This window comes from Mustela nigripes, chromosome 14 (genome assembly GCF_022355385.1).
Source record: "Mustela nigripes isolate SB6536 chromosome 14, MUSNIG.SB6536, whole genome shotgun sequence".
In the NCBI taxonomy this organism is placed as follows: domain Eukaryota; kingdom Metazoa; phylum Chordata; class Mammalia; order Carnivora; family Mustelidae; genus Mustela; species Mustela nigripes.
Genome location: NC_081570.1, coordinates 104469377 through 104491519, shown reverse-complemented (window position 1 = coordinate 104491519; position 22143 = coordinate 104469377). Strand labels below are relative to the sequence as shown.

General features: G+C 38.8%; 1 protein-coding gene across 1 annotated transcript in view; it reads left to right on the top strand.

The window, feature by feature from the left end:
- RNF115 (ring finger protein 115) overlaps positions 1-22143 on the top strand; it is a 73896-nt gene that overhangs the window by 42385 nt on the left and 9368 nt on the right. The gene's annotated exons all lie outside the window — the stretch shown is intronic.

Genomic DNA, 22143 nt, shown 5'->3' with positions numbered 1-22143 from the left:
ATAAAAACGGAATGAAGGTGAAGTTAAATAGAATGTCTCTTTTCAGCTGCTACCAATTAACAAATGATGCTAAAACTAATGATATAGGTCTCTGGTTAATTTTATTAATGTCTTAGATTAATATATAGGTGATACATTTATTTATCGGAAGATACTGAAAGGGAATATCCAATATATTGGGTGACGTTAGGATTTAAAAAGACCTCAGTAGATTGAAACAATGGACTTAATATGAAATTTCATAGAAATAGATATAGCCTAGGGGCTCCTGGGTGGCTCAGTGGGTTAAAGCCTCTGCCTTCGGCTCAGGTCATGATCCCAGGGTCCTGGGATCGAGCCCTGCATCGGGCTCTCTGCTCAGTGGGGAGCCTGCTTCCTCCCCTCTCTCTGCCTACCTCTCTGCCACCTCGTGATTTCTGTCTGTCAAATAAATAAATAAATAAATCTTTAAAAAAAAAGAAATAGATATAGTCTTGTGATGATAAAAACATTCATGCAACAAATGTTTATTGACTGTCTTTTATGCTGGAACACTTTTGTTAGACATTGAGATACAGTGGTGAGCAAAACAGATGCTGGCCCTTGATCTCATAGAGCCCATTTTGTAGGAGTAATAAACATTAATTTTTAAAAATATTTGCCATATGCATGGGATTGAACTTCATGCTTTATCTGCTTATTTAATCTATATGAATTAGTAGGTGCTATTGCTATTCTTTTTTTTTTTTAAGATTTTATTTATTTATTTGAGAGACAGTGAGAGAGCATGAAAGGGGAGAAGGTCAGAGGGAGAAGCAGACTCCCCAAAGAGCTGGGAGTCCAGTGCAGGACTCAATCCCAAACCCCTGTAACATTATATGAAGGCAGTGGCTTAACCAGCTGAGCTACCACCCTGCTATTGCTATTCTTTTTTTTTTTTTTTTTTTAAGATTTTATTTATTTATTTATTTATTTGTCAGAGAAAGAGAGAGAGAGAGTATGCACAAGCTAGGCAGAGCGGCAGGCAGAGGCATCGAGAGAAGCAGGCTCCCTGCTGAGCAAGGAGCCTGATGCGGGACTCCATCCCCGGATGCTAGGATCATGACCTGAGCTGAAGGCAGAGGCTTAACCAACTGAGCCACCCAGGCATCCCACTATTCTTACTTTAAATTAAAATAAACTAAGACTCAGAGAAATAAAATAACCTGGATCAGTGGTAGACCCAGGATTTACTTGAATCCTGGGATATATGAATCCAGTGCTGCATGGCAGCCACTAGCCACACGAGGTTATAAGGATTTAAATTAATTAAAAGTTAATAAAACTCAGAATTCTTTAGTCATAGTAGCCGCATTTCCAGGGTTCAGTAGCCAGAGATTGCTAGTAGTTACCATATTTTACAGCACAGATTATAGAACATTTCCATTATCTCAGAAAGTCCTGTTGGACAGTGCTGTTCTAGAACCTACATTCCCTCACATACATACACCTTCCACATTTTACTATTAATAGGTTACTATACTTGCTTTATCACATATCTATCCATCTATTTGTCCATTAGTTCATATTATACTGTATGAATTTCGGGGTTAGTTGTAGACATTTCCTCTTAGGACAATGATAGGATATAAGGAATCTGATTTAATGGGATTGTCTAGGACAAAAGCCAAAAAATCGCAGACCATTGTAATGATATATGGTGCTGAGATGCAAATCTGTGCCAATTAAACTGCATGTAGATTACTTTCCTTTCTCTATGTGGTATGGACCCCATTGTTGAACTCCTCAGCTACAGTTCATCTATAGTTTAAAACTCTTGTGCACTTATTTTCTCCGACCCACTAAACTGCCAATTTTGGATCAGTGCTGTGGTCTGCGTTTTCTTTGCTCCTCCCCTAAGGGATGGCTGAATATTGCTGGAGGAAAATCATTAATATTCCCATTGGTGCCCCTACAGCTGGCAAAGTCTGTTTAATCTCCATTAGACTGTCAATGCTTTTGATTAGTCTTTTAATTTGCATTCCCCTCAGGAAATATTTTGAACTTCTGCCAAATTTGACTCCAGATTTCCTGTCTGGTAGCTGATTCTCAGCAGCTGACTTGTATTCTTCATTTTAGAAAATTGGAGCCTCAGATATGAACTACCAAAAACCCTGGGTCAGATTTTTCTACATTAATATTTATTTCTCCTTCCAGTCTCCTGAGATGAGGTATCCTTCCTTTGTTTTCAAAATAACTCCATCAGTTCATGTTTCTGACTCATTCTTTTCCTGTTTCTTCTGAGATTTAGTTTCATTCATTTTCATCTCCTTGCTTCCTTTCACCTCTTTGCTGCTCCCCCCACCTCCCACACTTTAGCAACTTGATTTTCAACTCTGGCTGTACATTAGTGTCTCAGGATTTTTTTTTTTTTTTAAGATTTATTTATTTATTTATTTGACAGAGAGAGATCACAGTAGGAGAGAGGAAGGGAAGAGATCACAGAGAGAGAGGAAGGGAAGCAGGCCCCCTGCTGAGCAGAGAGCCCGATGTGGGACTCGATCCCAGGACCCTGAGATCATGACCTGAGCCGAAGGCAGTGGCTTAACCCACTGAGCCACCCAGGTGCTCCTCAGGATATTTTTTAAAATCCTGATACCTGGTCCCTTTCACCAAGGATTCCATTTCAGATATTCTGGGTGAGATCTAAACATTGATAATTTTAAAAAGCTTCTGCAGTTATTCTGATTGTAGCGAGTTGAGAACCATTGCTTTAGTTACTGCCCAATCTTATTTCCTTCCTTTTCCAATAAAATTTCCTGAGAGGAGTCTGCTTTTACTTTGTGTACTTCCTTATCTCTCATTATTCCTGTACCACTGTAATCTGGTCCTCCTTCATTAAAATCCCTGTGTTGCAGGGGTGAAGACCCAGTAGGTACTTCAAAATCTTTATTGTATGGGTCTAATGTACTGAATTCGATATTTTCCCCCCTTGTGAAATTCTCTACTTTTCTGACTTCCATGACAGTGAATTTTCTTGATTTACCTCTTCTCTCACTTTTCCTTCTAGTGGATACTTCCTAAATACTGGTTTCCCAAGGTGTTTTCTTCATTCTGCTTTTCCTTAGTCTGCAACAGGGTTCTTAACTTTGGAGCTTAGTGACTTTGTTGGGCTGGGTAATTCTTGATCATGTGGGGGGCTCTCCTGTAATGTTACATTGTTTAGCAGCATCCCTGGCTTCTGTCTACTACCTGTAGTAACCCCCCTTATCCTCCTAGTTATGACGATCAGAACTGTCTTCAGACCTTGCCAAATGTCCCCTAGGGAGCAAAATTGTCCTTGGTTGAGAACCACTACTTCATAAGTTCTCTCTGGCCATTCTTAGATTATCTCACAATTCTAATAATTACCTATATACTAAAGACTCCCAGATCTATATTTCTGTTTTGACCTTTCCCCTTAATTTGAGACTTGAATATATATCCCCTTGTTAGACACTTCTGTTTGGATGTTCCACAGATACTCTAAACTCACCAAGATGGAAGCTAAACTCATTTCTTCCAAACTGAATCCTTTTTCTTTATTTGAATTTGATTGGGGCTACCACTCTCTACGCAGTTTAGAAACTGAGGTCTTAACATAGACTCTTTTCTTTGTCCTGCTCAACTTTCTGCTATATATGCATCCAGTTACTTATTCTTCCTGATTTTTCTTTCCTGTTTCTCATCTCCTATTTTGTCCAACCATTTCCCTTTTAGTTCACGTCCATATCTCCTTCAAACCATTACCATTCTTAATTTTTTTTAAAAGGATTTTATTTATTTGACAGAGGGAGACACAGCAAGAGAGGGAACACACACAGGGGGAGTGGGAGAGGAAGAAGCAGGCTTCCTGCCAAGAAGGGAGCCCAATATGGGGCTTGATCCCAGGACCCTGGGATCTATGACGTGAGCTGAAGGTAGATGCTTAACAACTAACTGAGCCACCTGGGCGCCCCACCATTCTTAAATTTGATCCCTTATTACCCTTGCAGGATTATCTACCTAAATTTTCAAATCTCTGTCACTTCTCTGTATAAAATCCATTGTCATAGGGTCCATAACTTCATATATAAGGTCCTCTATGTTTCTGAACTCTTCAGCCTTGTTTCCTGTCACTTCTGCTTTTCTTTTCTTTCACCAATACAAAACTTACCATTCTCTACATACACCATGGTATTTCTAGCTTGTTTACCTTTACTTAATCTGTTTCCTTTGGCAGAAATATCTCTACTACTTTCTTTTTTTTTTTTTTAAGATTTTATTTATTTATTTGACAGAGAGAGATTGCAAGTAGGCAGAGACGCAGGCAGAGAGAGAGAGAGAGGAGGAAGCAGGCTCCCTGCTGAGCAGAGAGCCCGATGCGGGACTCGATCCCAGGACCCTGAGATCATGACCTGAGCCGAAGGCAGCGGCTTAACCCACTGAGCCACCCAGGCGCCCTCTCTACTACTTTCTTAACCCAATTAATCCTTTGGTGAATTTAGGAAGCCTCTTGTTACCTCAGGATTAGATCAGAAGCCCTTCTTTGTGCTCTCCCAAAGCACCTCATGTACTCCCCTGCCCTAGTTCTTTTTATTTTTATTTTATTTTTCATTTTTGTTATTATTATTTTTAAAGATTTTATTTAATTGAGAGAGAGCACAAGCGGAGGGAGCAGCAGGCAGAGGGAGAAGCAGGCTCTGCTGAACAAGGAACCCAGTGTGGGACTCGATCCCAGGACCCTGGGATCATGACCCTAGCTGAAGGCCAGATGCTCAACCAACTGAGCAATCCAGATGTCCCTCCTACCATAGTTCTGACTATACCAGTTGAAGTTATCAATACTATGTACTACATAGCATTACATAGTAATAGTACTACATAGTACTATTGTACTATGTCAGGCTTGACATCCATTAGCCCATTTAATGTTCCCCAAAATACTGTGAGGTAGGTACTGCTGAGGAATATTGAAATTCTGGCTTATTAGAGTATATATTAGTTATCTGTTGTCACATAACAAGTTATCCTAAAACTTGGTTACTTGAAAGAGTAATAATCGGGGTGCCTGGGTGGCTCGGTTGGTTAAGCGTCCTGGGATCGAGTACCACATTAGGCTCCCTGCTCATCAGGGAACCTACTTCTCCCTCTCCTGCCTCTCCCCCCAACTTGTGCTCTCCCTCTCTCTGACAAATAAAGAAATAAAATCTTTAAAAAAAAGTAAAATCATGTATTATTGCTCACAGTTCTTCGAGTCAGGAATTCAGATAGGGTAGGAGGTAGTTTCTCTGTGCTGTGTGATGTCTGGGACCCAGCTACAACACATAAAGCCTGAGGGCTGAAATCATCTTTAGGCTTATTTGTGTACATGTCTGGTGGTAGGGCTAGCTGGTGGCTGGGCATTTAGTTCATGCTATCAGGGAAAACACATGACCTTCCTTAGTTTTAAGTCAAGTCTAATTTTGTTTTTGTTTTTGTTTTTTAAAGCTGTCCACTAATTTGAATTTGTCTGATTGTTTCTTCATTCAGATTAAATATCTGGGCAAGAGTATTAGATAAGTGATGTATCCTTCTCCGTGTATCACAACAGAGGGGGCACATGTCAGCTTGTGGGTAATGTTAAGTCTGACCATTTGTTTAAGGCCTTGTCTGCCAAATTTTTCTTATAAGGGTACACTTTCTTCTCTGTAATTAATAAATAATCTGTGGCGATACTTGGATATTAAATGGATATCTGGTTCCCTAAATAGTTTTTTTACCTAATGATACTAACATCTATTGATGATTCTTGCCTGAATTATTACCATAATGGCTATAAAATAATGATTTTTCTATTTCTGTGATTCCTTCTACAAATATCAATCTTTTGTAAATGAGCTTTTTTCTTCTCCTTGCCCTATCTTATCAATCTACTTACTTATTTTAGTGTGGACTCATAGATTTTATTTTAATCATTATTCATTTTGATGCTCATAATCCCAATTTGACCAGAGTAATTTATCTAAGCATTTTAGGCAGTAACCCTCATTCACAGCCCTTAAATTAATAAGAGAGTTGAGGTGTCAGAGTAAAGTGATCAGCTTGTGTTTCTCTGATTATTAGCTGGTAATTTCTGGCCTACGAGATGAACACAATTTCTGCTGGGGGTTCCTATAAAGGAAATAAAATTCTTCCAAGAAGAATTTTTTAGTTGCTACATAGGAATGAGGAGAATTATTCTAATTTGTTCTTTGTACTGTATGAATGCTTAAAAAACACAGTATGTATGTCCTTTGGCAGCCTTGTATTTTGTCCACAATCTGAGAAGAGAAGGTAACTAGCACTTAATCAAATGCTTAGAATTTTTCAGGTACTGGGCTATATACACTCTTTTTATAGAGCCCTGGAGCTCGGCCATGAATAGCTAAAGAAGGCGGGGGTCAAATTTTAATATCTTTTGCTCAGAAATTCCTTGCCAGATTAATAAAATAATCAGTGTGAACACATTAGCTTGATTCAGTCCTCCTTGATTGCTTTGCCACTTTATTCCATTGGAAATTGTGGTCTGCTCCGTTACTACATTGTCCCTTTAACTAATAGCAGAGTGGGAGAAGGATATAAGCTTCCTTTTCTCATGTGTTCTTTTTGATAATCATATTACCTGAGTAACATATAACCTGACTTAATGATAACTTAACAAGAGGTTTTTTTCCTTACATCTAGGGAGATGTCTATAGCTGGGTGGCAGTAGGATATTTCTTTATCTTAACCATGTTAGGGTTGAATCTTTGTGGTTCTCTTGGTCTTTCTCTCATGCTTACTGCCTTAGAGCTTCAGGAAAGAAGAAAGGGAAAAAGGATAGCGTCAGCTTATTTGTCCCCCCCCCCTTTTTTTTTTTCAGAAAAGGAAAATCTTTTCCATTGCCCCACTCCCAACTCTATAGTCCTTGCCAAGAAAATTCCACTCACTTGGCACTATGTCACATTTTCCCCATCCCCAGCTATAAAGAAAGCTGGGCGAGCATGGATTTAGCTTTTGAATCCTTTGTAGTTGGAGGTGGCAAAGGAGAAGGGTGTTCAGAATGGATTTGGAGTCAGTCAGCCAATGTCTGCTAATGAGATATTTTATTAGCTACTTTAGCTAATAGAAAAAAATAACACGTTACTTCAAATTAATTGTAGCATAGGGTTAATATTTATTTTACATAAATAATGTTTTAGCAGTCTTCTGAAGATTTTGATCTTGTAAGATAGGTTAACCATGGGCATCTCCCTCCCTTCCCCCCCACACCTTTTTTGCAGGGGGTGAGTGTCATGAACTTAGTGATTTTGGGCTCCAAATCAGCATTTTGTATATTTTAGTCATTTAACTTTTTTTTTTTTTTTTAAGATTTTATTCATTTATTTGAGAGAGAGAATGAGAAAGAGAGCATAAGAAGGGGAGGGTCAGAGAGAGAAGCAGACTCCCTGCTGAGCAGGGAGCCCGATGCAGGACTCGATCCCAGGACTCCAGGATCTTGACCTGTGTTGAAGGCAGTCGCTTAGCCAACTGAGCCACCCAGGAGCCCTTAACTTTTAAAAAATTTATTTAGAGAGAGAATGAGAGATTATGAAAGTGGTGTGAAGGGTAGAGGGAGAAAGTCTTTTAACTCTTGTTGGTTTTTTTCTCATTCTATAATTATTATTATAATTTAAAGTTTTAAAAATTTATTTATTTATTTATTTATTTATTTGGGAGAGGAGACGGGGGTTTGGAGGGTAGAAGGGAAAGGGAGAGAGAAACCCAAGCAGACTTCTGTGCTAAGTGTTGAGCCCAACGTGGGGCTCAGTCTCACCATCCTAAGTTTGTGACAAATCACAATCACAGAGAGATGTCACCTCACATCTGTTAGAATGGCTGTTATCAAAAAGACAGAAAATAACTAATATTATTAAGGATGTAGAGGAAAGGGAAGGAACCCTTGTGTACTGTTGGTGGGAATGTAATTTGGTGCAGCCAGTATGGAAGACAGTATGGAGATTCCTCAAGAAAGATCGAATATGATCCAGCAGGTCCATTTCTGAATATTAATCCGATAAAAATGAAAAGACTTAATTTGGAAAGATATATGTACATCCCCACCTGTTTATTGCAGCATTATTTTTAATAGCTAAGATGTAACCACCTGAGTGTCTATCTATAGATGAATGGATAAAGAAAACATGGTATAGATACATAATAGAATATTATTCAGCCCTAAAAAAAGAATAAAATCTTGCCATTTGTAACAGTGTGGATGGACCTTGAGGACATTATGGTAAATGAAGTAAGTCAAACAGAAAAACACAAATATATGATCTCACTTACATGTGGAATCTTAAAAAAAAAAATCCAAATCCCCAAACCAAGCTTGTAGATGCAGAGAACAGATTTATGGTTGCCAGGGGAACAGAGTTGTGAAGTGGGGTGTGAGAGGTGAGCAAAATGGGTGAAAAGGGGGTAGGGGTCAAAAGATACAAATTTCCAGCTATAAAATAAAGAAGTTGGGGATATAATGTATAGTAGAGTGTCTATAGTTAATACTGTATTGCATATTTAGAAATTACTAAGAGACCTTAGCAATTAGATCTTAGAAGTTTTTAACATGGTGATGGATGTGAACTGGATTTATTGTGATCATTTCACAATACATACAAATAACAGATTTTTAAAAGTCTTTTTTTATTTTTGAGATTCAAATGTTTTTCGATATTTATTTTCCCCAGAATTATATATATACACATGCACATATATGTGTGTGTATGTGTGTGTGTGTTAGTGTGGGTCATAGAAGCTATATATATACCAAAAACAAACAAAAGTAGACAAATTGTATATACCACTACTACTTTGTTATTTTTTTTCCATCTCCAAAACAAGTGCTTTATTTAACTTTTTTCCATTTTATTTCTTTTCAGTGTTCCAGCATTCATTGTTTATGCACCACACCCAGTGCTCCATGTAATCTGTGCTTTCCTTAATACCCACCACCAGTCTCACCCAACCCCCCACCCCCTCCCCTCCAAAATTCTCAGTTTGTTTCTCAGAGTCCACAGTCTCTCATGGTTCTTCTCCCCCCGCAATTTCCCCCAACTCACTTCTCCTCTCCATCTCCCCATGTCCTCTGTGTTACTCCTTATGCTCCACAAATAAGCAAAACCATATGATAATTGACTCTCTCTGCTTGACTTATTTCACACAGCATAATCTCCTCCGGTCCCATCCATGTTGGGTGTTCATCCTTTCTGAGGGAGGCATAATACTCCCATTGTATATATGGACCATATTTTCTTTATCCATTCTTTCGTTGAAGGGCATCTTGGTTCTTTCCACACTTTGGCAGCTGTGGCCATTGCTGCTATGAACATTGGGGTACAGGTGACCCTTTTCACTACATCAGTATCTTAGGGGTAAATACCCAGTGAAAGTCTTCTTTGTTAAAACTAGTTGTCTGAAGGTTGTTTCATGAATGTATTGCATGTTATAAAAGGTGAAGTGCAGTAATGTCTGAAGACTATAAGTGATGGTCTTTCTTGTTTCTAATAAGATAGATACTTTTATCTTTGCTTATCATCTTTAGGAAGTAATATGTTAGTGTTTAAAATGCTGTGTGGTATAATTGTAAAACTCTTTAAAAAAGAGGGGTACAGAAACTAGCCCTGTGCATTTGTTGGTGCATGAGCTGAAATCTACAGCTTTTTTGGGGGTGATGGGGCATTCCGCAGGTTTACTGTCAAGAGGTGTGGTTTTTTTGTCTTTACGAGTTTTTGTTTTTTTTGGAGTTCGGCAAGGACAAACTTTAAAATTGTATTCTGCTTGCAATGTGTAGGATGGCAGAAGGATATCCTAGCCTTTTGTCATGATCATATGCAGGAAAATAATGAAAGTTGACTAGAGCCCACTTTTTAAAATTTTAATTGAGTACTTCATTTTTGTAGCTGCTGCTTCTGAAAGAAGGAAAGTTTAAAAGAATGTCAGTATTTTTAGGAGAATTGAATAAACCTGTTGCAATAGGCTTCTCTTGAAACAAATGAAAAAAAATCCTGATTAACCTGGTTAATAAAATTGTCTTGGTCTCTATGGTGCTTTTGAAATGCATTGACAGGAGAGTGTTATATTACTGAGTTCTCTCTCATCTACCACAAGCACCATTGCTCTAATGTTAAGATTTTCTAAAATAGTGAAGAATGCTTGGGAAAATTTTGGGGGGAGGGGGCATGTGTAATTTTTCCTTGATTTTTCACAGTAGTTGTATTCCTGGAAAATTCAGTATATTTTAAAACCAAGTAGGAAATACTTTATACATAGAATGGAGTTGAGTTTGGGCTCAGTAAATTATAGAGTTTTCCTCCAAGTGAATGTTCACACAGGACATTCAAAGGTTGTGCGTGTTGGAGACCACTGCTGGGCATGACTATCCTCCTATTTCTTGGAAGGTTACTGGCACTTGCGAGGTCCCTATTTACTAAATATAAATGGTACCTCCCCATTCATTGTAACTAGCAAAACTGTCTCCTTGGATTTCTAAATCAAGGGCAGTATTGAGAATTCCTGTTGTCATTTAGAAGTCCTTAGAATGGTTCTCAGTGATCAGTCACTGTGTTATCTTTTTTTTTTTTTTAATATTTTTATTTATTTATTTGACAGAGAGAGAGATCACAAGTAGGCAGAGAGGGAGGCAGAGGCAGGGGGGCGGTGGGGGAAGCAGGCTCCCTGCTGAGCAGAGAGCCTGACACGGGGCTCCATCCCAGGACCCTGAGATCATGACCTGAGCTGAAGGCAGAGGTTTAACCCACTGAGCCACCCAGTCACTGTGTTATCTTAAGCTGTCTGTCTCCCTTTCTCTGTCTCTCTCTTCTGTGCTTTCTTGTATTGGCATCATTATTGGATAGCTCTCCCTGTTTAAAATGAAAGGTGGCTGGTGGTAGCTCCAAGTTTTCAAGAACATTAGAGCATTCATCCCAGAGGGTATATCCCTCTTTTGACTCTCAGAAAGGGCACCTGGTTCAGCTTGGGTTTTGTGCCCACACTTCTAGTGGGTGCAGGTATTATTCCTGTGAATTTTTCTAAGTTAAGGATTCACCCCCCCCATATGAGTATCTAGTTGTTTGCAGTGTAAATCATTGAATCATCCATCTGACCTGAAATATATATCTTTATATATATACATTTATATATCTATAAATATATATAATATATATCTTTATTTATATTCTATATATTTTATACAATATAAATAAAGATATATATTATATATATTATAGATAATATATATTATTTATATAATAATATATAATAATTATAATATATTATATTATTATATTATGTTATATAGAAATGATATATATTATTTATACAATAATATATAGTTATATTAATAATAATATTTATATAGATAATATATAAAAATATATATTAATAATAATTATATATATAAACTGATTTAGTTTTGGTGAAGTCCAGTTCATTATTGTCCTTCCTCAAAAATGCCCTGATGCTTTTTACCCTTCCACATGGATTTTAGATAAAATTTGTTAGTCTGTGCCCTCTCTCTTATCCCATTGGGATTTGGATTGGATATGCATGGGAATGCAGCTATGCTCACCACTATATCACCAAGGCTGATGCATCGGATTTATTTATTAACTTGGGGGCATTTGTCACTTTTTATAATATTGGAACTTCTCATCTAAGTCCACAGCTCATGTCTCAATTTATTTGGTTCCTTCGTGAGGTTATTCAGCAAAAAGTTTTATAGTTTAATTTGCCTTTTTAACTGATTATTGCTGGAAAGTTCTTTGTCACCCATCCCCTTGCTATTTAATTGAATTATTTAATTGAATTATTTAATTGAGGTTTTCCCGTTATTCCCTCGAGTTTCCTAGCTTAGCAGTTGTATCATCTACAGATAATTGTGTTTTTTTCCCTGTTTATGCCTCATTATTTTTTATCTGTTACATTGACTGTATTATCACAACAAAGTTGTTTAATAGTAGGCATCTTTGTCTTCTTTCTGATTTGAGTGGGAATGCATGTTTCTGTGTTAAGCATGTTTACCTCTGGTTCCTCAGATACACACTGTCAGATTAAGAAAGGTTTACTTTATTCCTAATTTATTAGGGGCTTTTAATTAGGAATGAGTAGTGATTTTTTTTTTTTAAGATTTTATTTATTTGAGAGAGAGAGGTCACAGGCAGGCAGAGAAAGGGTGGGAAGCAGCCTCCCCACTGAGCTGAGAGCCCAACTCTGGCCTCAATCCCAGGCCCCTGAGATCATGACCCGAACTGAAGGCAGAGGCCCAACACACTGAGCCACCTAGGCCCCTTAGGAATGAGTAGTGATTTTATCATATGCCCTTTGTAGTCCTGTCCGAATGATTTTATAGTTTTCTCCTTTAAGCAGTTAATGAATTTTATTAACTAACAAATTTTCTTTTTTTTTAAGGTCACTTTTTTAAAAAAGATTTTATTTATGTGACATAGAGAGAACACAAGCAGGAGATGCGACAGGGGGAGGAAGAAGCAGGACTCCCCACTGGGTAGGGAACGCCAGATATCCTCTGGAATCCTGACCTGAGCTGAAGGCAGATGCTTAACTAACTGAGCCACACAGGCGCTCCAACTAATAGATTTTCTAATATTGAAGCCACACTGCAAGCACTGAACAAAAACTACTGTCAAGAAGCATTAATCTCTTTAATACATTATTGGAGTTGATTTATTCCTAATCTTTTTGTTTGTTTGTTTTTGCATCTGTTCATAAGGGGACTCGTAATTTTTTTGTGTTGTCTTTATCACATTTTGGTATCAGGATTATGTTAGTTTGATAAAATGAACTGGGAAATCTTGCTGTTTTATTTTATGCTTAGGAATAGTTTAAATAACATAGGAATTATCTATTCCTTAAAGGTTTGATAAAAATTAACTATAATTCTGTCTCCATCTGGCATCTTTTGAGGGACCAGATCTGTTACAACTTTTGAAGTTACTTCTGGGTTTAATGCTCCAGGGTGGTGGTGTATTCATTTCTATTGCCAGCTTCTAGAATAGTGTCTGTTTTATAGTGGATACTAAATATATTTGTGTTGAATGAATGGATAATTATGTTCCTAAGAGGTATATGGAATATATGCATTAGTGGTAATTATAGCTAGGAGTTTGTGCCAGGCCCTAGTCTGAGTGCATTACGGATAGTAATTTGTTTAATCTTCTCCATAATCCTATGGGGAAGTTACTGTGAATCTCCATTTTACAGTAGAAACTGAGGCACAGAGTGGTTAGGTAAACTGCTTGAGATTATAATACCAGTTAAAAATTGCAGCCAGGATATTATACAAGTGATGATATTTGTATTTGGTAGGATTATGTATGTTTAAAAAATACTCTTTTTTTTGTTTGTTTAAAAAGTACTTTAAACAAATCTAATAGTATCATATAGACTTCCCAATTAAAAAAAAAAAAAAGGCATTTCTCTAACTTTCTCAGAAACTTTCCTTCCAAAGCACACATACCCGTATGAGAGGGCTATCTCTCTGCGATCTGTCACCCCATTGATGCCAGGGTTGATTTAGCCGATCTGGCTGGCTAGGCTGGTGTCTCCTTCCTCCCTCATTGCTCCGTGTGCGTCCCTCCCCAAGCTGGTGCACTCGAAGAGGAGGACTTTCTCCCCATAGAGGAGGACCCTTCTTTGGTCAAGGATATACAAGTAGCTGCGATCCCCTTCTAGAACCTCCAGACAAGCTCCAAAGCACACATACCAATATGATAGGAAGTAGTACTTTTAGTTCACTTTCTTTTTTCCTTTCCTTCATGTGAATGGAACACAACATGCCTGTTTTGGTCATGTTATTGCTCCTGCTTAGCAGGTCTACCCTTTTTCTTCTACATGATTGTTACTCCTTTACATTAGTTGTCATTGTATGTCACCCAGTGGTTTTTTGTTGTTGTTTTTTAAGATTTTATTTATTTATTTGTGAGAGAGAGTGAGAACACAAGCAGGAGAAGTGGCAGGCAGAGGAAGAAGCAGACTCCCCACTGAGCAAGGAGCCTGGTGCAGGACTCTATCCCAGGACCCTGGGATCATGACCTGAGCTGAAGTCAGACCCTTAACCAACTGAGCCACCCAGGCATTCCCTCACCCAGTGTTTGGAAAGTACATTACAATTGCATATTTTATAGATTTCTTTTTTGTTAGATTTTAGCTTGGCTTCTTCCTAATGGGATAGTTCGTTCTGTTGATTTGAGAAGGAGTATAATGTTTTATTCTGCTCATCAGGTTTTCAACTGGTGGTTTCCGTCAGCTACATTGCAGGCTCCTCCTGTTCAGTCCACGGATTCCACTGTAGACAGAGTACTTTGTCATTTAAAAAAATCATATGTCAGGGCGCCTGGGTGGCTCAGTGGGTTAAGCCGCTGCCTTCGGCTCAGGTCATGATCTCAGGGTCCTGGGATCGAGTCCCACATCGGGCTCTCTGCTCGGCAGGGAGCCTGCTTCCCTCTCTCTCTCTCTCTCTGCCTGCCTCTCTGCCTAATTGTGATCTCTCTCTGTCAAATAAATAAATAAAAATCTTTAAAAAAAAAATCATATGTCAGAGATTAATTAGCCTTCATGGGATTATTAATGTGTTCCTTACACCAGTTTAAGGAGTTACTCTGAAGTGAGATCTGTTTTCTTTTTCAATGACATGAGTGAAACCTCTTTGCAAATGTAAGGATAGGTAAGTCTCACATTGTTAATTCATTTTGCAAATACTTGTGAGAGTGTCTAAAGTATGTCCTCTAATCTGCAGCTTTCAAATGATGTTTATCCAGGTGCAGTTGGGTCCTGAGTAGACTAGCTCATCCTATCTAACCTTAAATGAATCTGACCTGTGCCAGAAGACTAATTTATTAATTTGCAGCTGCGGGTATTCTGTTTCAGTGACTGAAAAACTCATTTCTGCTTGTTAGCATAATCCTGTCTTTGAATTTCCCAGATAACAAGAAATCAAAAGCGGGGCACCTGGGTAGCTCAGTGGATTCAGCCTCTGCCTTCAGCTCAGGTCATGATCTCAGGGTCCTGGGATTGAGCCCTGCATCAGGCTCTCTGCTCAGCAGGGAGCCTGCTTCTCCCTATCTCTCTCTCTCCCTGCCTGCCTCTCGGTCTACTGGTGACCTCTCTGTCACATAAATAAATAAAATCTTAAAAAAAAAAATCAAAAGCAGTCATGGTTGCTTGGTGTGTATAAAATAAACAAAGGAGATTGCACAGTCTTTAGGAGAAATTTCATTCAGGTTGTGACAAGTCTAAGGAATTACTGATATTTTACCCTAAAGAATTCTTTTTAGGATGGCGAAATATTTATATTTGTCAGTGCTTTTTCCTTGTCTCTGTTAGATCAACACTAACACAGTCATACTTTCCAGACTTCATAGAGGTTACTCATTACTTTGCACTTACTACATTAAGACCTGTCTTTATTTTAGTTTGTTATACTCCTTTAACATTTGTTTTTTACTGTTACATTTTAGCCTGGTTTTTTGATCGGCTGTCTCTGAATCACTTTGTAGGGCAGGTTACTACTAAGGTTTGCTTCCTTAAAAGTATGTTCCCCTGAAGGAGATTCTGAGACCATAGTATTCTGACCACTGATCACTGTTTATATTTTGAGAATTGACTTTTTTGGTTATTTAAATATATTAGGGGTTTTTCGTTTGTTTGTTTTTTGTATTAAAAAGGCAGCATTACCCAGTTATACCCTGATGCATAATCTTGTGGAACTTTTTAAATATTACACCTACATCTATATAATTGAAATGGAAATCATACTGTACCTACATTATCATCGTCCCCCCCCTTTTTTTTTAAAGATTTTTATTTATTTACTTATTTGACAGAGAGAAATCACAAGTAGATGGAGAGGCAGGCAGAGAGAGAGAGAGAGAGGGAAGCAGGCTCCCTGCTGAGCAGAGAGCCCGATGCGGGACTCGATCCCAGGACCCCGAGATCATGACCTGAGCCCAAGGCAGCCCTTCATCCCCCTTTTTTATCTTAATAGATTAGATAGGTCTTTCACTGTATTTCTGGGCCCTATCTTTGGGTCTTTTAATTAACTCAACAAACATTTGTATATTACTTTGCCAGGTATTATTCCATGTATTAACTATACAGTAGTGAATGAAACAGTCAAAAGTTGATTGCCCTTGGGGAGCTTAATAAGGGGAAAGTCAGACAAGCAAAATAAGTTAAATCAGAAGGCTGTTAAGCAGTAGTAAACGCTATGGGGAAAAAAAGGCAGAGTAGGGAGTGTGGGAGAAGTGAAGTTTCAAAAAGTATAGTCAGCTAAGGCCTTACTGAGAAGACATTTGAATAGACATAAATGTAGTGAGGAAATGAGCTAGGAATGTGCCGACAAGAAGAGGCCAGTCAGGGGCGCCTGAGTGGCTCAGTGGATTAAGCCTCTGCCTTTGGCTCAGATCATGATCCCAGGGTTCTGGGATTGAGCCCCACATCTGGCTCTCTGTTCAGCAGGGAGCCTGCTTCTCCCACCGCCCCCTGCCCCCTCTGCCTGCCTCTCTACCTACTTGTGATTGCTCTCTGTCAAATAAATAAATAAAATCTTAAAAAAAAAAAAAAAAAAGAAGAAGAGGCCAGTTAGAGCAGAGTAAGTGAGGGGGAATAGTAGGAGATAAGGTCACAGAGAAGGTGGTTGGGTGTGGTGATGGGGAAGAGAGTATTAGATAATGCAGAGCATGGTAGACTAGGGTTTTTGGGTTTTGGTCTGATTGCAGTGGAAACCCAATGGAAGGTTTAGGGCAGAGAAATGACATAGTCTCACTTCAGTCTTAAAATGATCATTCTTACTGCTATTTTGAGAATAGAATGGGGGGCTGCAAGGAATACAGGGGCAAGGGCAGAAGCAGAGAGACCATTTTAATAGGCTGTTGCATTAATCGAAGCTAGAGATGCCAGTGGCTTGGTTGAGGGTACTGAGAAATGTTTGAATTCTACATATAGTTGATAGTGGGCATAATAGTATTTGGTAGCAGATTGGATATAAGGTGTTAAGAGTTGCAGATAATTTTAAAAAAGAGTTAAGGATGTACTAAGGTTTTTTATCTGAGCAGCTTGAAAAATGGAGTCACGATCAGCTGAAATGGGGAACCCTGGGAGGAACAGATATGGGGGAGAAGATTCAAGAGTTCAGTTTGGGACGCATTAAGTTTGATGTGCTTATTACGCATTCAGGCGGTCAGGTTGAGTAGGCAGAGGTCTTGGGTGGCGATAAGATTTCGAAATGTGGCTTGTATGTAAAACTGGGTGAAATTGCCAAGAGTCAAAATAGAAAGAAGAAACGCTCAGAGAATTGAGCCGTAGGTCCTGACTGATTAGAAGTTTGGAAGATAAAGAGGAATAAGCAGAGAAGACAACCAAGGAACAAAGAGGAAAACCTAGAATACAGCTCTAGAGACTGGATGAAGATTCTTATATATATATATCGTCTTAGCATATGTCTTCCCCTCTAGACTGTGTGGATTGATTTTTCTCTTCTTTGGGTTAAATACACATGCCATCCTTCCCATCTTTATTTTAGCTACCTATTACTTTAACAAAACAAGATTTTATGTTTTTAACAATAAGAAGATCATTGTAAGTACTGCATGTATCAGCTGAAGATAATGTTCTCAGAATAACTCTTACACTTAGAGTCCACCCTGAGCAGACTCTGCAGGGATGTGGGACCAGCATCTGACTCCCAGGGAGTAAACAGCCAAGAGAGGGGAATCTGCAGCTAGCTCCTCAGCTGAGGTGTCCCTTGCAACTCTAAGCATTTTTGTAGGATCAGCTTCAGAACCAGGATTTAGGCTCTTTCTCAAAGTTAAGTACTGCCACTACTTACTGATTAGTTCAAGCACGTGATAATTTACTCTTCTAGTTATTAGCAAGCAAGGAGGGTATATTATTTATTACTGTGTAACAGATTACCCTGGAATTTAGGTGCATCCAGCAACAGACATTGATTTTCTCACAGTTTCTGGGGGCCAAAAATTTGTGAGCAGCTTAGCTATGTGGTTCTGGTAAAGGTTTCCATGAGGTTATAATCAAAATGTCAGCTGTGGCTGCAGGCATTTGAACACTCAACTGGGGCTGGAGGATCTACTTTCAAGATACCTCACTCCCATGGCTGTTGGCAGGAGGCCTTAATTCCTTACCATGTGAACCTCTGTAAAGGGCTTCTTTAGTGTCCCCATAACATGACAGCTGGTTTCCCGAGAGTAAGTGATCTGAGAGAGAAAGGAAAAGGAAAGAAATCATAATGCCTTTTATATCCTGATCTTGGAAGCCAAACACTGTCATTTTGGCCATATTTTATCTGTAGGAAGTGAATCACTAGGTCCAGCCCACATCCAAGGGGGGAAGAATTAAACTCCACTTCTTGAAGGGAGGAGTATTAAAGAATCTGTAGATTTATTTTAAAACCTACCACATTTCACCTTCTGGCCACAAATTACTACGGTTCTCTCATGTGCAAAATATACTCCCATCCTCCCAGCACCTACCTAAAGCCTTGCCCCTTTATAGCATCAACTTGAAATCTGGGTGGTTGGTCCAGTATGGATGAGGCTCCTTTGGTTATAGTTCTGCAAGTACAACTTCTTTTGATGTGAACACCTATAAATTAAATAAGTTTTCTGCCCCTCATGCACCCAGCATATAGTGATGGGACAGGCATGTGCTAAACAGATACAGAGATTCCTATTTAAAAAGTGAGAAAATGGGAGGCACGAAGAAGTCACTGACTTATAGCAAATCCGATTTTATCTGGATAAATGTTGGAAGTTTCTTGATTAGGACTTAGTTCTTCTTTTGCCCAGGAATGCTGCTCTATGGCTCGTTTCCTCCTTCAAGGCACTTGGTTTCACCCTGTGAGTTATCTTTTTTCTTTTCCATGAAAAGTAGCCCAGAATTGCAGTTGCATAGTTTTCTTACTCTGCTTCTTGCCAGTAGAATTTTGAGGGTCCAAGAAGCTTCTTTTCATTTTGTTTTGCCTCGTACCTTTCAGTGTAACCTGGTAACGTTTCTTTTTAAAACTTAGGGTCTTCTGTGAATGTTACTGAGATTCCTGCCATAAACAAAAGCCACACCCACAAATCTCTTCCAGATAATCTCCTTTCTCCCTTGGGCTTTTGCTGGGTTTGCTGAGGGACAGTACTTGCAGTGGATAGAATTTTACCCTCCAAAAAGATATGATCAGGTCCTAACCCCACACAACTGTGACTGCGACTTTATTTGGCATAAGGTCTTTATAGATATAGATATAATCAAGTTAAGGTGAGATTGTATTGGGTTAGAGTGGACCCAACTGCAGTTGTTGGTATTCTTAGAGAAATTTGGACACAGAAGACACAGGAAAGAAAGTCACCTGAAGACCAAGGCAGAGATTAGAGTAATGTGTCTGCAAGCCAAGTAATAGCAAAGATTGCTGGGAACCACCACAAACTAGAAGAGGGCCATGGAACAGATTTTCTCCCAGGGCCTCCAGAAGGAAGTAACCCTAACAACATCTTGGTTTTAGACTCTGCCTTCCAAAACTTTTTGAACTGTATAGTTTGTGGGAATTTGTTATGGCAGCCCTTGGGAACTAATAGAACACCTACTTAAGCTTCTTGGAAGCCCAGTTGTTTAACTGAGTAGTTCTCAAGGCTATATAAATCTTTCAGAGGTCTTAACAAAGGATTTTTATAGCCACATTCTAGGCTTCCTTGTTAACCATTTTCTTTCAGCAGTGCCCTGAATTTGATATTCCATAGGAAGCCATTTCTTTTTTTTCTTTTTAATAAATTTTATTTTATTATTTTTTAAAGATTTTATTTATTTATTTGACAGACAGAGAGCACAAGTAGGCAGAGAGGCAGGCAGAGAGAGAGGAGGAAGCAGGCTCCCCGCTGAACAGAGAGCCCGATGCGGGGCTCAATCCCAGGACCCTGGGATCATGACCTAAGCTGAAGGCAGAGGCTTTAACCCACTGAGCTGCCCAGGCGACCCTGGATGCCATTTCTTAATTTTAGTATCATTTACCATCTGGAGAGGCTGGGAATTTTCAGAATTATTTAATCTTGACTCCCTTTTTGTTTAATTATTCTTCTGCATAGAGGTGTCTGGCTGGCTCGGTTGGAAGAGTATGTGACCTTTAATCATGGGGTTGTGAGTTTGAGCCCTGTGTTGGGTGCAGAAATTACTTTAAAATTTTTTAAAAAATAAACTTTATTCTTTCCTTTAATTTATCCCTCTCTTCTTACATTTTAATGTAAGCAGCAAGAAGAAGCCAAGAGGTACCTTCAGCATCTGGACAATTTGTTAGCTAGACCCAGTTCATGAGCCACAACTTCTACTTATGTGTTATGATGGACAACTTTTGCTACTACATAACAAGGATCCCTTTCCCTACAGTTTCCAAGACTTTTCTCACTTAAAGCTCCCATCCATAAATTTCTCAAAGGATATATCATACTTCTCTTTCTTCAAGGTTCTTCAAACTTTCTCTGATAATCTCAGAATCCTTCCAACTTTTACCCACTGTTGGGGTCTAACTCTATTCCCATGTTTTAGGTTTTTGTTGTAACAGAACACATTTCCAGGTATCAAAATCTGAATTAGTTACCTGTTGCTGTGTAACAGATTACACTAGAGCTTAGTGGTTGAAATTAACAAGCATTAATTATCTCATAAGTTCATTGGGTTAAGAATTTGGGGGCAGTTTAGCTGGGTGGTTCTGGCCCATTGTCTTACGAGCTTTTCATCAAGACATTAACTATTACTGCAATCATCTGAAGGATCAACTGAGTATTACTCATACTCTGGCAAGTTTGTTCTGGCCATTGGGGAGGCTTCAGTTCCATATCATATAGGCCTTTACCAGACTGTTGGACATAGCACTTTTTCCAAAGGTGATTCAAGAGAGAGCAGTGCTCTTTATGACCTAATCTTGGAAGTCACAGATTATCCTGCCATATTCTATTGTTAAGAAGTAAGTCACAGTATGATATTGGCTTAAAACAGACACCTAAATCAATGGAACAGTTTAGAGAGCTTAGAAATAAATTCAAAAGCCAAGAATATATACAGCAGGGAAAGGGTAGTTTCTTCAACAAATGTTGGGAAAACTGGGCCACTATCTTAGACCATACATAAAAATTAACTCAGATGGGATGTAAGACCTGAAACCACAAACCTTTTGGAAGGGAACATAAGTGATTACCTCTTTGACATCTGTTTGGTAATGATTTTTTTAATCTAACTTCAAAAGTAAAGGCAACAAAAGCAAAAATAGACAAGCTAGGGGCGCCTGGGTGGCTCAGTGGGTTAAGCTGCTGCCTTCGGCTCAGGTCATGATCTCAGGGTCCTGGGATCAAGCCCCGCATCGGGCTCTCTGCTCAGCAGAGAGCCTGCTTTCCTCTCTCTCTCTCTGCCTGCCTCTCTGCCTACTTGTGATCTCTCTCTGTCAAATAACTAAATAAAATCTTTAAAAAAAAATAGACAAGCTAATAAGCTAAAGAGCTTCTGCACAACAAAGGAAATTGTCAACAGAATGAAAAGGCAGCCTATTGAATAGGAGAATTTGCAAAGCTGATAAGGGGTTAATAGCCAAAATATATAAAGGTCTCATATAATGCAATACCAAAAAAAGAAAACCAGTCTGATTAAAAAAGGGATCAGAATATCTGAATAGTTGTTTTTCTGAATAAGATACACAGATAGCCAAAACATACATGAAAATGTGCTCAAGATCACTAAGCAGGGAAATATAAATCAAAACCATAATGAAATGTCACTTTCCACCTGTTAGAATGGCTGTTATCAAAAAGACAAGAAAAAACAAGTGTTGGCGAGGATGTGAAGAAAAGGAAACCCTCATGCACTATTGGTGGAAATCTAAATTGGTGCACCCACTATGGAAAATAGTATGGAGGTTCTTTTTTTTTTTTTTTTTAAGATTTTATTTATTTATTTGACAAAGAGAAATCACAAGTAGACGGAGAGGCAGGCAGAGAGAGAGAGAGGGAAGCAGGCTCCCTGCTGAACAGAGAGCCCGATGCGGGACTTAATCCCAGGACCCTGAGATCATGACCTGAGCTGAAGGCAGAAGCTTTAACCCACTGAGCCACCCGGGCGCCCCTAGTATGGAGG